The sequence below is a fragment of the Thunnus thynnus genome, chromosome 9 (assembly GCF_963924715.1).
Source record: "Thunnus thynnus chromosome 9, fThuThy2.1, whole genome shotgun sequence".
Taxonomy (NCBI): Eukaryota; Metazoa; Chordata; class Actinopteri; order Scombriformes; family Scombridae; genus Thunnus; species Thunnus thynnus.
This window is the reverse complement of record NC_089525.1, coordinates 7623459-7641777: the sequence shown is the minus strand read 5'-3', so window position 1 is coordinate 7641777 and position 18319 is coordinate 7623459. Positions and strand designations below refer to the sequence as shown.

The window sequence follows — 18319 nt, the reverse complement described above, 5'->3', positions numbered from 1 at the left end:
ACAGTATTGGGTAGACCGTTTGGCACTGCTGTGGGTATTTTAGTAAAATTATAAGCCCTCAGTGTTTCATTGACACCAGTGAAGGAATAGATATCCAGAAGAAATGATTTAACACTCACAATGAAAACATAATTTCATAAGAAAGTAATCTACTGTATGTAAAGGCACAGCCTCAGGCTATATTGATTCAATAGTGTATTTCTCTTATCCTTTGAACCTTTTTGTCCACAATAGCTTGTGTTGAAGGATCCGTCTTCATCCCAGTTGAAATTTAAAAAGTCAGGATTTGTCCATCATGACAAAGACTAAATGTTACTCATCATTTCTACAATCTGGTAGAGTGAAGACTTTTCTGATAGAATCTTAACAGAAGTGAGAGTTTCGTCCATTAGCCACCGTATGTAAACTTTGGCCACTGACCTGGACAACATATCTGTAATTATCTCTATGTTCCCAGTAGATAACCATTTCACTTAAGCCTAATGCACAGTAAAGGGTCTGTATGAGAGTTTCCATTAAACGGCCTGTAGATGAACAACTTTTACAAATCAAATATCAATCTTTACAGAGGTCTATTATCAAACAAAACTGCCAAATCAGCTAAATGTGACAGACAAGTCACAAGGATGACTGATTGAACTTGTGCTGTCTGTTCAATTTCATATCCATTTATATTCCACAAAAAAGGTTTAGACAAGTTATTAAAATCAATGAATCAGATGCCTTAGAGCTGCTGTAAGAGCTCATTTTCTCACTTTTAGGATGATGGAATGATTTTATTGCTAATCCTGACATGATATATTACATGACTAATGGACCAAATGTCTACGACAGTGTAACATTTGAACACAATATTATCCCAATTTCATACTATATGGTAATACGAACTACATTTTGTGCAAATTAATAAATGTTTGCAAGAGGGTAGAACAGAGTTGGTGGTTTGTACCATTTTCTACTATAAGGGAATGACACATAGTGTGAGAAAACAGACACAAATCACATCAACCACTACTTCTAAACTTCACAGCAAACTGACTGCAGCTGTTATTGGTGAACACCTACCTGCCCAGGACCCAGCAGACAGACAAGTTAGCAACTAACTGGTGAACAAAGTAGAATGTTTAGCAGCTAAAGAGCCAGATATTTCTCTCTGGAAACCAAGCAGATGTAAAAGGAGGGCGAATATTTGACTTACATTCATTAAGAACCCAGAAACACTACTCCAATTGAAGGTTAACATTGCTCCATGTCTCATGGATGCACTCCTAACATGTTCACCATAATAATTTTATGAGGTTATGATATGTAAATGCTCTGTTTACAGCTTGTTGATATAACCTAAGTGGCCAAATAATTAATAATTAATAATAATAATAATAATAATGTCTGTTCCGCAAGGTTTATCCTGCCTTGTTTTTGCACAAGGATCAATTAAGTTGTAGCTCTTAATGGGAGCAGCTGTGCAACAACTGAGCTGAAGCAATAACTTGTAGGATTTAAGGACTTTGGATAAATGTGTCTGTCAGATGAATAAATGTACATGTATATTAAGAAAAGGTGAGTTGTTGTTTGTTATTGATGCTGGAGGCAAGAGCTCCCGGTGTCAACAGGATATCATACTAAATCCTGTTGTTCTGCTGTTGCATGTGTGACACTATGTCCTTGAGATGAATCATATAATGCAATAAAAAACAAACAAACTTTGAAGTCTGTTATGATGTTTATGATGCAATGTGTTTTCAACAACATCTTGGATTTGAGGACTTATCTGCTCAAGGTGATTGTAATTATATTGTGTATGTGTGTGTGTGGAAGCTCCAGTGTGTGTGTTCTCCCAAGTTCACCTCCAGACACAAAGGACCACATTGATCTCTCTTTCTTTCTCTCTCACACACACATACACTCTCTCTCTCTCTCTCTCTCTCTCTCACACACACACACACACACACACGACTCATCCATTGTCCCCTAACCACAACCTCTCATCTAAGTGGATCTAAACCACTTATCCCATCAATGCTGACTGTGTGTGTGTGTGTGTGTGTGTGTGTGTGTGTGTGTGTGTGTGAGTGTGTGTGTGTGTGTGTGTGTGTGTGTGTGTTTCTTACAGGGGACGCAGGGATTTTTTTTTTCAGTCATTGACCTAACCAAGACCACTGAGCATTGAACTAGAGTCCTGGAAAGCTGTTTATCCATCCACCCCTCAGTTTCTCTCCTGATCAATCCATCTCCAGCCTGCAGCCTCTTGTTTTCTCCTCCAGTGATTCAGTTACCTTTTCTTGCATGCTCCTGTGGCTCTCTCTCTCTCTCTCTCTCACACACACACATACATCAACCAGCCTTCTAGAAACTCTTAACATTTATCTAGACTTTTTTGTGCTTCAAATCACAGCATTTAGCTTCACCGCATGCACTTCCGTCATCATTACAGTCACTGTTTGCTACGTATTTTTCTAGAATCATCAAAAGTACAGTTTTATACTATAAAGCTCCTAGTTTACAGTTGTACTGAAACTCTGCTCTTGATTATCAATGATCAAAAGTGAAAGCTCAGGTAAAAACAGACATGTATTCCTTATCCCAGAGAAACATATTTTCCATGCAAAACCAGACCTCAAATAAATGTGAAACCAAATAAGACAATTTCAGACAACCCAGCTTACATAGAAAAATGACAAAATGTTTCCTGCAAGCAATTTAGCACAACCAAGTAAATTTTTTGTCACTGCCTTCCAAAACAACCCATTTAAACATTTTCTGATATCATTTGTCAGAGCAGTTAGAACTGATGGATGCTGGATATGAAGACTGCTTTAGTGAAACAGAAAAACAAAACAAAAATAAAAGGATAGCATCATGCAAAATTGTCAGCTCAAAAATTGCAAAAATGATAGAAAAACATACCGAGCCACACCTGATCAGTTTGCTTTTAAATATAATAAAGTTTGTTTAAAGCAAAAAATGCACATTGAAAGACAAGGTTCAGGACTTGGACTTGACTCGGGACTTCATAGCCAAGTCTTGAGACCTTACTTGCGTATTACAAAAGAGTGACTTTCCCCTTTTTTGTAACCATGACACACATGGATCAAGGATCATGTTTTAAACCAGATCCTCCCTCGCAAAGGCGCTGACACAAACACACTCCCATCCAAGAGTGGAAAGAGATGATATTGTTCTATATGTGTACGCCAGTGATGCACACTGAACTGAGATGAACTGAAAAGTGGAGAACAGCAACAGCTTTCTTTTGTCTCTCTCTCAACTGTGTCCTTCTAAACTTTCCTTTCTTTCCCATTGTTATATCACCCATTGTCATACTTTCCCCCCCTCTGCCTGTCCAACCCAGAAATCAGAAGCCAAACACTAAACGGTAAAAACAGCATCTATGTAAAGAAGAATGTATTATGCATATCTCACTATAAACATGATGATTCAATTAGACTGCGATGCAAACGTGGTGTCAGAAGCATTTAGCGCATGCTGTGCACCTCTTACGGATGCAAATTGTGTGTCTGTGTGGGTGTGTGTATTCATATCTGGCGCTGTGTGGAATACATTTAAATGCTTCAGTTGGTAAAATGGCCCTAAAGTAAAAGACACAGAGTGTTTAATGTGCTAGATGCTACAGCTGCACATACTGTTGCTGAGCTGTACATTTTAGTGACAAAAAGGACGTCGCACCTGGAATAATGGAGTTATATTGATGCTAGAAATAAGATATTCAGTGTATAAACATTTTTTTCTGCACCAATTACCTGAAGCAAACAAGTAATATCTGAATGTATTTGGGATTTCTAAATGAACACGGTTCAAACCAACGTTAGTCTGATTATATTACCTCCTACACCTAATTACAATATGTTCATGCCATTTGTTTGTGAAATTCTTGGAAATATAGGAAATGACTAATTGAAGCAGAGGCAGATGGAGCAGAATGAAAGAAAGCGGATATACCAAATAAAATTGCCTAATTTCATCACAAATATCTTGAGGATGTGTTGAATATCACAGCAGTTTCAGTGTAGTTTCACAGACTATCTGAGATTGGGACTTCGCTTTGGAAACTGTTTGACATCAGTTCATTAGTTGCATTGCCAACAGATGTATTTTCAGCACTTCAGAAATGCAGGAAATATGTTTTAAATTAAAATGTATTTTTTTATTTATTTTCTGGGGGAGGACCCCCAGACACCCCCGCCAATTATGTATCTTTCCGACTTTGCTCCCCCATTTTAAAACATAACCAGATGCCCATGATTACACCAAATCTAAAATTCACACAGGCTACAGCCAGCCAAGCTAAGCTAAACTACAGTAACTGGCTAAGCTAAGCTAACTGGCTTAAAGAAAATGGAAACAGGGAAACATATAGCCTGGTTCTACCCAACGGTAAAAAAAAATCCACCTACCAGCACCTCTAAAACTTACAGATGAACACGGAGGTTGTGTACTAGACTATTTCTTGGCCAGGAGCATCAATTTCTTAGAGTCTCTGTTTCCTGGCAACCTCATGGTGATGACAAGACTCCAAGAAGTTACTAAAGCCAGCTGCCATTTTCCAGTTTTTATGCTGCTGGCTGTTGCCATATATTTACAGTACAGACATGCGAGTGGTCTGGTGACCATCTAACTTCTCATCTAACACGGCGTACATACAGCACAGAAAGTTTGTCCTAACCCTCGCCCTGTTCACAGAGTTTATAATGAGTTGGTTTCTGGGGTGAAATTCTAAGAAAAATCTTAGAATGATGTTTTTTACACATTTCCATACAAAAATAATATGAGCTCCCCTTGAGGATAAAAGCTGTTGAGGGAACATTTCAGCCCTGAAGACAGCTGCTAATGTGAATATCTGTCAAGAGGAAAGAAAAGGACATGTATGTGGCACAGGACCTCATTAACCAGACAAGACAATGGCTGCAAGAAGCAGAGGAAGGAGTACAGATCATGAAACACTGAATAATAGAGTTAATGCAGTGCTACAGATTAGAATGTGCCGGGATGGTGTCTAAGGTTCATCTTGATCTTATTAGAGATGTGTTAGCATTTCAAGCCTCGGGTTATTCCATTCTCACTCATCGTGCACACTCTGCCAGCCGACAGCAGCATGAACAGCGCTGGTGTTTATTCAGATCATTGATGGGACACATGTCCACGTTATTGGCAGTGTAATCTTTTTTCAACAACCCTATTTGCTGTACATGGGCTTTCCACTATCAGTCGGAAATACTCACTGTGTAATTGAGAGATAAGTCGTGATAATAGGATTATTCCAAACACACAAATAAAGCCATAACATGTCAGCCTGTAAGAACGGCACAAATATTAAAAGGTCAGTTCACTCAATTAACAGAAAAGCTACAGTTTGTTAGGAACCTTATGGCTGAGAGCCCTGATATCACAAGAGGTAACGGAGTCAGTTCTTTTGTCATGATTCCCATTGTGCATAAATGTGTCATTGTTAAAGGTATACTGCACAAGATTTACCTAAAAAACAATGTATAGACTTGCACAAAATAACCCTCTGCCTGTATTTTCTCATTTTCTTATCATGTTGCTATGTTTGGGACGCTTCTGGGCGTCAACCTTTGTGCAGTGGGTGTGTAGCCCCCAGCCAATAACAATGTGCAGGGTGTGAGGTCTGGACTTGTAGCGTAGCAACCAGGTTACATCTACTGTCTCCGTCTCTCTCCTGTGCTTTGCTTCGCTCTGTGTCATGGATGTGTAAAGAGCTGCAGGTCCGTGTGTCTGCTTGACCGAGGGCAGGGCTGAGCTACACACACGCAGAGCAGAGAGACCACAGCGGACAGGATGAAGCTCTGCATTCACACAAAATCCAGCAATGCAACACCTTCCTGCAGGGTTGTGCAGAGGAGTGGGCATGTTTATTTGTGCTTTAGAACATAACCGCACTGAAACAATCAGAAAATAACATTTAAGTTTGAAAGCTGTTTGTCAAATCCTGCAGAGTACACCTTTAAATTTATTCGTATATTTATATATGAGCTTTATTCATATACTGTATGGTATATAAGTCAAAGTAATATACTATGGATGTGTGGATGCTAGAGGCTCCAATGGCAATGAAGGTTGCTCTGTTAGTCCACCACTTTGGTTCAAACTAAAATACCTCAATAACTACTGGATGGATTTCAATGGGATTTTGCACAAACACTCGTGGACACCAGAGGATGAATTGCAATGACTTTGGTAATCCCTTGACTTTTCACCTTTTCACCAACCTTCTCCACTGCAACACTCCTTCCCGCCGCCTACATTCATCTGTTGCCCACCTGTTATCTCCACCATCCAGGACCAAGCACCAGACTTGGGGTAACAGGACTTTCTCCATTGCTGCCCCAACCCTCTCTCCTAAAACACATCTGTGAGTGAACCAACCAGTCCACATACAAAAACCATTCAAAACTCAGTGCTTGATTCAATGTCCCCTGCTACCTAATGTGTTTTTATTGTGTTTTATATAGACACTTTTTCTTCTTCTGTGCAAAGCTACTTTGAGTTGAAAAGCAAAGAAATTATTATGATTATTATTATCATTATTATCATTATTATAGCACAACCAGCAGGTCAAAGTTTATACTCATTGAGTGACGTATCTTAATGGATTGGCACAACATTTTGTGCAGACGTTAATGGTTTGCAGATGATATATGTGAATAACTTTGGTGATCCCCTGACTTTCCCTCTAGCGCCACACGCAGGTCAAACTTCTGATTTGTCTGATACTTTGGTTTTTGACCAGATAACCTGCAAAACTAATGACATTCCCATCAACCTCAGCTGTACTTTGTGTTTAGTGCTAAATAGTAAATGTTAGCATGTTAACACAAAATACTGAAAAACATTATACTTGCTAAACCAGCATTTTAACGTTGTCTTTATGAGCCTATTAGCATGCTGGATTTAGCATTAAGCTTAAAGCATCTCTGTGCATAAGTACTGTACAGCCTCATAGAGCCTCTAGCATGGCTGCAGACTCTCAATTTTGTTATAGGATACATGCCTAAACACCACATTCATTATAGTGGAATTAACTCCACTGACACATCCTCTAGCATGGTTTTCTAAATGTATGTCCGTTGCTGCTCTGTGTGGGGCTTTGGTAACAAACCTGTTTTGGCAAACATGCCTTACAAATAAATTTGGCCAGACTTGACAATTTAATGCCAGTAAAATCTGTCCAGTGAAGCTGCATCCTGTCCTGCTGGAGATGAATGGGGAGAAAAAAGAGATTTAAAAAGGTGAAAGGAAAGATTTGTGGCTGCCATCCTGTGTTTGATGTGAGTGTTTGACATCCATAACCTTTTGTTATCAGCACGTTTCTACGTTAGGCCCAGGCATAGTACACACACACACACACACACACACACACACAGACCTTTTGTGTGTGTGTGTGTGTGTGCACGTGTATGTGTGTGTGGTCTGTGGCGTGTGGCTTGTTATTTTGTAACATGGCTAAGAAAGGGTACAGTTGGTCGCCTTTATTTGCATTTGAAGACAGCTATGAATAAAACATGGTATCTCACTCTCACACTTACTGCTGTGAATGTGTGTGTGTGTGTGTGTCTGTGTGAACGTGTGTGTGTGTGTGTTCATGAGTCCCTACTGTATGTGCATCTATTAAGACAAATGAGGAATGTGCTGCCATGCTGGAACAGATGTCAGGTATGAGGAAGAACTTCTTTCAATGCAACTAGCGACACCACTGACAAATCGACTGAGAACGCAGCGAATAACATAACTTAAAATGACATACGTTCATGTTGGAGTTCAAAGCAGTGTTTGAGGCTATCATACTGGCACAGCGACAGCATATGTATTGAGGCTATAATGATTTTTTCATCATTACACTCTGATCCTAATTTGATGGGATCGCTGTACATCTGTTGTAGTGTGCAGTCGCTTCCAAAGTGCCCTCAAGCAAGGCACTGATATCCCTACTTCTCCAGGCGCTCTGTTCTTTCACTGACCGCTGATATTTCATAATTGTGTAATATCTGTGTGTGTGTGTGTGTGTGTGTGTTTGTAGCAGATCAAAAAAAACACAAATTCCAATTACCTAAAATGCAAAATGACCCATAAATTAATCTCCAAACCAACTTGTAATCCAACGTATCCTCCCCGTCAATAAATCAAGCACTCTCCCTGCAATTACCCTCCTATGATCAGGGCAGTCTGCTGGAGGGTGCGTTGAATTATGGCGCTAATAGAGGGGGATGTATCCTGGCCAGCAGGCAGCGTGTTTATACCTGGACGGAGCTGCAGATTAATTTGACTATCAATCTAACTAACAGGCAGAGAGACGGAGCACAGACACCTGCGCACGCTGAGACATTCACACACACACACACACACAGGCGCACACACATTTCCGTGCGTGTACGTACAGTATTGGAGCACAAATGCTTATACATATGGTGCACGTATTAGCAAACAACAGGCTGTATTATGTTAGATTTTGCTTGTGCAGAGCTTTTTTCAGTGTTTAATTTAGATATTTTCCACCAAATGGCCACCGTGCATATGCCTCATTTAATAATACTCTACATGAACTGAGTTTTTAAAGGATTGCATTTACTATTTTTATGTCACAGCTACTCGAGAAGTGCTACTGTGAGTCATTTTACAGAAGCATGTCCTTTTGAGTAATTTGACTATTAGAAAATACAGTTAAACAGCATCAAAATACACTGAAACTGCATGAAAATACCATTTCCCATAATAACGGTTACTCAGCAGCACACACACACAAGACTGTGTCAACTCACTGACACATGAAAATTGTTCAAAGCAGGAGTCACCCTCCTGAGTGTTGTTCCATGTTGTGTCAGTGTGTGCACCGTGGGTGCTGCATGTGTCTATGTGCATGTGTGCTTGTCAGGTATTGTGTGTGTGTTGTGTGTAGGTGAAATTCATGCTCTGTTCCATTTCAGGTCAAATGTCAATGCGTTGTGTAAAAGCACAGATCTATGCATGCCTGTGTGTGTGTGTTTGTGTGTGTATTTTCCACCAGACTGCTCATATTCCTTCATGTGTAAGGTCAGCAACCTCAACCTGTGAAATACAGATCAAAACGTGTCATTACTGATAAGCAACAACCTTAGCTCCATCCAGGTATGAACACGCTGCCTGATGGCCAGGATACATCCCCCTCTATTAGCGCCATAATTCAACGCACCCTCCAGCAGCCTGCCCTGATCTTAGGAGGGTAATTGTAGGGAGGGTGTGCTTGATTTATTGACAAAGAGGATACGGTGTATTACAAATTGATTTGGAGATTAATTTATGGCTCATTTTGCATTTTAGGACATTGGAATTTGTGTTTTTTAGAGAGCTAATGTCACCTACCATTCAGTGTTAGAGCTATATCTAAAAACAATATGTAAGAATTGACAGTCTTCATGCTGTATATTACTGTAAAATGAAATGCTGTTTGATAAAAAAGGTTTTTGTAAAGCAGTGCCCATTTTACTCACTATGGGGCCCCGGGGCAAAAATGAGCTTTGCGTAGACGTACTTGAGGAAAACCGTCTGCCTCGGGGTAAACAGAAATATTTGACAGAGTATGATGAGATTATTGATGTCAAATGGACAACTTCTTTTATTCATCTTTGCATTTTCTGCAGGATATGATTGAGTGAAGATGTAAAAAACATATTGTGTGAGGTTTAGATTTGGTTATACCCCTAGGCCTGTATTTAAAGTTAAGTTGTTGTGCAAGCTTGATTTTCTGTGAATTTATTCCTCTGATGGACTGCACCGGTTTATGTACTTTTTTGTGTATGTATGTGGACTAGAAATGTGTCTTTATGTGTCTATGTGTTTGTATGGTAACTTCACTGCACTTCAACAGGTTATGGAAGTAAAAAGAGGTCAAAAGAGGTTGAAAATGTTTTTGTCACTTAATAAATATTTGATTCATTATGTGTCTCATATAAAGGCACTTTCACAAAATCAATCATTTCACTCATATGAATTCAATTCATTAAATGCAACAATATCAATCTCAGGCACTGAATTAAAGTCTAAATAAAAGCTTAGTGAAATGTCAAGGTAGGTAAAAGAGCATTTTTATTTGTCCTATATGTCAACAAGCAGTCTGACAAACTAGGTCAGAATATTGGGCTTTGTAATGGGAAATTTTCCTGTGCCTGCTTTTCAATCCCAGTCTTAGGAAACCCAGAGTACTGCTGGATTTCACACCCTTTGCCAATGATTTCACACTCACAGATATCCTGAGTATCCCGAAATAATGTAGCAAAAGTGCAGTAAAACAGCCCAGTATCCCTAAAGATTACAAGCATATCAGTCAATTCTGCACCTCGATTGACGACCAACTCCAACAATCAGACAATGAGGTGGAAAGTAAGGATGTGGAGGTCAGGATGGTGAATGGGCGTGTACACATTGGACTTTCATGCAGGAGACCAGAGTTTCAGTCCTGTGACAGACCTGCAGTCAGTATTTATCTTTTTATTACCCACAAGCACAATCTTACCCAAACCTTAACCATAGCCTGCTGTAGCTGCTATGCACAGATACTGAAGTAAGTGAGACTTCAAAATGTTGGCATTGGACATATAAAGAATAAAAAAAAGTCATTGAACATAATCCAGGGTTTCAGAAAATCGTCCAATTTCGCCATTGTATCTGGCAATGTGATTGGAAGAACAGCTATATCAACAGCTTGCTGAGCACAGAGGCTCTTTGGCTTCAGCTTTGCTTTTGGAGTGAGTCTTGCCTTTTCTTTGCCTTACAACTATTGAATACACTACACTGAACAATTTTGGCACGCCGAAGGTTGCCATTTTCAGTGAATCAAACCCAAATTGCAAGCAGTGACAGTCGTGGTTGCAGGCTCGGACTCCTTTCACAAAAAGGTTGATGCCCAGAGATGTCCTGAGCATTCAGACATAATAATATAAAAATTGCACAATAAAAAAATACAAAATAGTGGCAAAAGGTCTCTGAGGACAAAGAATACTGCTCTGTTATATTGTGCCAAAATCAATGACTGATGTGCTTCTTCAAGGGGCAAAATGCTCTCTGTGCCTGTCTTCTTTAAGGACACATACAGTAGACATGAACTGTGAATGTTGTAAGGATCAAACTACCTTTGCTTTACATAGCAGTATTTCTAACACTAGATCGCTCTGACACACAGGTTGCCTGGTATTCACACTTCCTCCTCTGCCCTCCTTTCTCCTCTGTCTTCTGCCTTCCTCCATATCTCTCCCAAGTCAGATCGAATTTCAGAGCACCTTAAAACCCCTTGAAGATCAAAGTGTCAAAACCAAGCCCTACTTTTTCCCCTTCTTCTTCTTTTTTTTTTTTTTATTTCAAAAGACTGGCTGGGCCGGCAGGCACTGGCTCAAGCTGGCATGCACTGGCACATGTTGGCCCACACTGGCAAGAGAGTGGTACCGACTCAATGGCTGCCAAGTCATAGAGGACTGCCAAAGAAACTTCAAATGACCGCTCTCTCCTTCTCTGCTCCTATTCCGCTCTCCCTTTTACTCTCCTACTGTCATTGTCTGCTTCTCTCCCACTCTCTCTCTCTCTCTCTCTCTCTCTCTCTCTCTCTCTCTCTCTCTCTCTCTCTCTCTCATGCTCTTCATCTCTCCACTCACTGTCTTTATCTCCTGCTCCGAGTCTGTTAATCTGATGAAGAGAAAGGTTAAACATTTGGCTGGCATTAGAAAACACCCTTGTGACAACTATGTGTGCGTTTCTTGTGTGCGAGTGTCCACAGAGAGTAGCTTTATCCTCTAATGCAAAGAGAGACAGGTGGTTCAGCTTACTAGAAATACCACCTGGGAATATCTGAAAGAGAGGGAGGGAGAGGCGTGCAGGTCTACAGGAGAAAAAATGGGAAATGGAAATGACCCTTTTATCTGATTTCATCAACAACTGCTCAGTGCAATGTGAGAATTATTTTGTCTAGTCAACCACCCATTAGCCATGCAGCTAGTCATAACCATCTAATTATTCCTCATAACTAAAAGACAAAATTGGTTTGTTTGTCAGTGCCTTCTAAAATGACCCATATGAGCATTTTCTGATCTGCTAGCTCTATAGTTAATGTTTGATTAAGTGTAAGCAACTCAAACTACTTGGTTATGGTTGGGAAAAGAAAGAAACCAACATGAACAGGTTGCTAAGCGAGGTAAGAGGAAGCAAACCTTGGTCTCCAGGGTGAAAGTCAGACACTTTGTATGCCCAACCATCCATCCCAAACTCCTTTCTAAGAGGATTTGCAGAGGTATTACAATGTCCCGCTACTTCTGCTTTTGCTCATGAGTGAGGACAGTTATTATTCACACAACCATGACAACAAGTAACCCGTCAGGAAAATATAAGCCCCTTCTTGCAAACCAAAGAGTTTTTTTATGAAGCCACATGAGCAAAAAAGAAATTAAGCCAATAACAGATTTTAAAATGGCAGTGGCGTTTGAGATGCAATTTTCACATACAAGAAAACAACAGCAACAGAGTCATTGGGTGCTTTTTGCTCTGTGCCTCTGTCCTCCAGCCTGTAACTCTGAAATTGATACAGGTCTGCCAACACAGGAGATGTCCCAATCCTTTAAATGTGTCTCTGAGGAGATGATGAGAGAGGAGGCTGCTGGAGGAGCTTGGAGCAAGAAACCCCAGGTGTATCCTATGCTGAAGTTATGCAACACCTACACCTTTGATCAGAATGTCTTTATCTATTGGTCAGCTGATCTGATGGGAAACTAGGAAAACTACCTGTGGAAACAGGAGTCACAGCACCAATCATGGTTCTATAGCTATACATATTTATTCAAAAAAGGATGTATAGGATCATGAATAAAGGTATGAAAACACTCTTGTAACTGTTTCTTTACTTCATGAGCAATGAGGGGTCTTTTTTCTTCTTATTCTTATGTTTCAAGTGAATCTTGGCTCATCTAGGCTACAGCTTTACAGTCCTATGCAGTTGCTCAGTCTCGGTTATCATTACTACTCCTATAATACCAGTCTGAGCCTTAAAGGACGTCAGACTTGCCTAAGCTCTTTCACAAACCAATTAGACTATATTTTATTCTAAACATGTATAGCTGTTTCTTATTGGTCCCTTGAGTCTGTTCCGTCATTTCCATAACAAACATTGTAACTGTCTATTTGTGTCATTTTAATCAGTCACATTTTATAATGGCCAAATACTGCAATAGATTCATATTCATTATTGGAGCAGCTTCAGGTTTTATCCTTTTAAACAGTTACTTAATTATTTCTACACATTTGACAGTTGAGATGTTGCTGTCAAAATGATGCTGGAGTGAGCAAGGATGTCCTGTTTTGGTGAATTAAATTCTTCCATCCTTGCTCTTTTTACTCACATCTCTCTGTCCCTTGTTTCCCTGCTGGGATCAGCTAAGACACGAGGAAGAGACATAAGTGAGGGAAGCATTAGCCAAATGTTAAGCACCCATTGTGCTGTTCTTTGTATTCATTATGACGCGATTCTGCTGTTTGAGTGGATGTAATGGATGCAAAGGAGAACACTCCAGTGTACCTGTCTCCAAAACAGCAACAATGTATTAAGTGTCTTTTATGGTTATTGATTTCTGCTTTAGAACATAACTGCCAATTAAGCTTGTTTTATCTCACTCTCTTTAGAGTAATCAGGAAGCTGACTATATAACTTTGTTTTTAACATCATAAGAAATGTCCACCCCTCGTCCTAGTAGGCAGCCAATGCTTGCTTCCTGTGTGAATGGACACAAGTTATAGTATCTGCAAGGTTTGTCTTTGAACAATAAGCAACATTAATTAAGCGCTGCAACCCTTGATCATCGAAAAGTAATGCCCCCAGAGCAGGAACCAGGAACCATGGCTGGGGAACTAAATTAAGACCTTAATTACCCTGGTTAAAATGCAGGTAGGCAGGTTCCCAAATTCCTAAAAAGGTTCCTTGGCTCTTGTAAAAGGGAGGAAGGAAATGTGTGACAAGACCATTGTGAGTATTTGAACAAATAATCAATGCCATTGTTTTACTGGCGAGTATTGCCACTAACCAAATCATATCATCATTATACAGATAGCCAGCAAACCAGCCAAATTGTAAACCTCTCAAAGACGAGCCAATACAACAGCCAATCAAATAGTCAACCATCAAACATCCAGGAAACCAGCTACCTTTTCAGTCTTTCTACCAACAAGTCAGCTGGTCAGTCTGCCAGCTACCCTGCCCAAAACAAACCAACCAACCAGCCACCCCACCAAGCCAATCATCCTGCCAAAATGTCACTGAATGAAACAACCACATACTCATCCAATCAACTGCCAGCCAACCAATTCACAGGCTCACTATCCCAGAAACCAGCCAGCGTTTCAGGCAGCTAGTCAGTCATTTTCCAACACAGAGAACATGTTGCATTTCCATCTAATGTGGCATGTTGAAGTGAAGTACAGGCAAAGCCAGAGGCATGAAATCTCTCATCTAACCCTACCTTGTTCACTATCTAACACTCATTACTTTGTTCTTCCCCAGAGTCCTTCTTTGTCCTCTGTCATTTCTCGTTCGGTGTGCTCTTCTGTTCGTTCTGTGCTTGCGTTTATCCATCTACTTTTTGATTTTCTTTCTGCCTGACACCCAGAGACGGTCGAGTGTTGCACTATACAGGTTTGGTGCAAAGTCAGTCTCACAGCATTGCAGCCTCAAAAGAAAACTAAGACCTCTCACTGTGTGTATCAATTTCTAACTAAGTGATATGTGTGTGTATGTACTCTGGTGTCCTAATCATAGTGGGAGTATAGAGGGTCTTGGGCAGTCACAGCATGCCCTCTCCCCCTACTGAGGTCCTTATACCTGCAGAGAAAATGGATTTTTGCTTCTCTTTTCTCTTCCACTCATTCCTCCATTTTGCCCATCGTTCTCTCTCTCTACACTCCCCTCTGCCTCTCTGTACAATTCAACCTCTATCAGCTTCCTCCTGTTTTTCTCTATTTACCCTTTCTCCCCATCCCTCCAATTTAACTACTTTCTCCTTGACTCTCTCTTTACCCTCTCCTCTTTCTCTCTCTTTCCCACCCACATGCTTTCATTTCTTTCTCCTACTCCCTTGTGCATGTCTCTCTTTCTCTGCAGCTCATGGCTCAGACAATGTTATTTTCCAGTTATTGTCTCCTGAGAGGGAATGTCACTCCACCTTTAATGCTTGTTCACCTTTGGTTTTATAACAGTGTCTTCAGGTTGCCCCTTCTTTCTAGCTCATACAAACACTACAATAGACACTAGGGATTTGCAGTGTTTTGAAAATCAATAGGTTAAAGGCATGCCTATCTGTTGGCTCTGCGAAAAATGCATTATTTACCGTGTATACTATTCAAATGTTTTGAAGTAGCTGCTCTAACATGACATTACAACATGTTAGAACAAAATATTAGTGTTTAAAGGGGTTATATTATGAAAAACTTTTTCAGTGCTTGTGCGTATGTATTTGGGTCTCTAATGAGCCTAACAACACACAAACTGTGAAATAAGACCACCCAGTCAGTTTGGTGTGGGATGGCTTGGTCTGTACGCTTGTGATTCAACAAGCCATTCAGATTTGACACCCCTTCTTACGTCACATGGGGTGAAGCTAGGCTAAGCTAAGGGCGGAAATTTCACGTATATTGCGGGGCTGGACTGGGGACAGAGCCGCTGCTGAGCCCCAGCGAGTTCTGCGGGAGAGAGCCGGACTGGGAGCAGAGCCGCAGAGTCCTGCATTGCTGCTGCTGCTGTTTTGTCTACTGGAGGAATAAACACACGATTCTGCTCTGATCCGAGCAGTTTACCAGCGGGAGGAGTTTGTTTTTTAAACTTTTGGGATTATGTGGATTTATCTTCAACATCGCTTCTCAATGTAGCCGGAGCTAACACCAGAGTCACACACCACCTCAGCTGCTGTCATCAATAATAATCATCTTAAATACCAGTGAGTTTATATAATTTTAAAGCTACACAGTATGTATAAACAATAATGTTGTTGCTGTATTTATGCCTCGTGTGGACAGACATGACAAAGGATGAATTCAGGTTTTTTACAAATTGACATCATAATGTAGTTATTTTGGAATCCTTTTGATCTGTTTATTGCAATTAAATCACAGCAAAATCTAAGATTATTTACAGTCAAACCAGCTGTTCTGAACAGGGCTGTTTAGACAGGATGAGAAGGCTGCTGTGGTGCTTGATCCTTGTGGTATTTTGACCAAAGCATGTCAGATACATTTTAATAAGACTCTAGGGACTTGTGGAAAAGGGGTATAATATGGCCCCTTTCATCTTTGACATGGTGAATTTGCTATGTTTGACGTGCCTGGTGGTCACATCACATGTCTTTTTACATTCAGATCCCCACATTCCATATGAAATGCAGCATGTAGGATAAACTGTGGTGGTGGGGGGTTTAGCAATGCCCTGCAGCATTTTATATCATCTGAAATCATTAAAAGAAACTGATTTTTACAGCTACAACCAGGGGTTAAAGTGGGCTAGAACGATCTGGAACAGCGTCCTGGCATCTTTGATTAATAAGTAAATAAATCTGATTGGCAGTTTCATAATAATGTCAAGCGAGTTCATTTTTCATGGAGAAGGATCCGGTTGTGGGCTGTAGACCAGGGGGAGCGACATGAGCCTCCAGGTCCCTCTGATTGATATATTATCATATATGACATCATTAGATTATTAATAGTGAAGCATCAGTGTTAGAGCAGCATGTTACTGTTGTAGCTGCTGGAGGTGGAGCTTGTTTGAACTACTTTATGTACAGTTAGACCATAAATTATCATAACACAGCTGTCGGCAGGTGTCCTGATTCCTTGCAAGAAAAAAAGGTTGTTTTCTTTTTCCACTGCAGCAAAACTAAACTGTTTCAGTAATAGTTACAACCAATGAGCCGTTGTTGGATATTTACATTTTTCAAAATGAAAAACCAAAATGTTATTTTTTACCTTTCTTTTTTCTTTCCTGCTGTACCGAAATTGACCCCAAAACTGAGGTACATACCGAACCATGAACTTGGTATACCGTTTCACCTCTAGTTTCAGTGAATGAAACTCATCAGACTTTTGTTTGTTCGAGCTTATATTCATCTGCTGGCCTTCAGTAAGTTTGTTCCTGACATTCAAACAGTTGTTTCTCCACTGTGGAACTGGATGAACGATAAGATACAATACAGTTTTATATCTGAAGTTCCGTCATATTCATCACATAACATTATTGATAATCTCTCCACGTGATAACATTATATTAATTGGTAATAACAACAACAAACAACAACAAATGAACATTTTACTGTCTATTGACTGACAGTAAACAGCTGTAGCATTATTGTCTCTGCTGTAGTTTGACTAATAAACTGATAAATTTTGGCAAAAATAAAATAAATTTTGGCATTGAAAACAAAACCTGAACTGAAAAAGGAAACATTGGCATTGAAATACTTGTATTGGAAAAAGTTGTGTATTAACAGTCCTAGAGCGAAAATTACAACAGTCTGGCTCAAAATCTCCACCATGATGCCATCGCCCTTGGATATCCAATCTTTGTTGGGCCGCAAGGCATACTGGGTAATGTACGCCCAGCAAGGGCCCTCCTCTCTATGCCAAAACACTGACAGAAAGTTGAAATTGAAAAACAAAAAGCTGAAAATGAAAACCAGTGACACTGAAAAAAAACTGACAGCATAAAAAATGTCACTGAAAAAAGACATGAAGAAAAAACCTGAAGATTGACAAAATAAATTGTAATTTTTTTTTAACGTCTGTGTTTTATTTTTCAGTGGAACTGAAATACTTGTGCCAATACTTGTTTCAGTGCCAATACAACTTTTTTCAATACAAGTGTTTCAATGCCAGTGTTTCCTCTTTCAGTTCAGGTTTGGTTTCAATGCCAAATTTTATTTTCGATGCCAAAATGTAACTGTTGCTGTTCTGGCCCCATAAACTGAGAGGTTCACTGTGATCACATCATCAGGAGATCTGGATCAATGGACCTGATGCTGCTTGTCAAGTAATTATGCACTTGTGTTTATTTCATAGTGCAATGTTATTTTTCTAAGTTGTTTTTAGTTAAGTAATGTTTATTTTGCTTGTCTGGGTTTCTGTTAGCAGCGCTGACTGTGAAAGAAGATTCTCTGTAATAAACAATATAATAACGCCCCTACAGACTCAACTACAAATCAACAAGGTTGCAGCACTGATGTTCATTTCTTTGGGTGGGCCTCCTTTGGACCAGTGGGATCCAGAAAAATATGTCAAGAAATGGGTGCTTAAA

The 18319-nt window shown here is 39.9% G+C and overlaps 1 protein-coding gene across 2 annotated transcripts in view; it reads right to left on the bottom strand.

Moving 5' to 3' along the window:
• Positions 1-18319, bottom strand: part of il1rapl2 (interleukin 1 receptor accessory protein-like 2) — a 168867-nt gene that overhangs the window by 140587 nt on the left and 9961 nt on the right. The window lies entirely within an intron of this gene.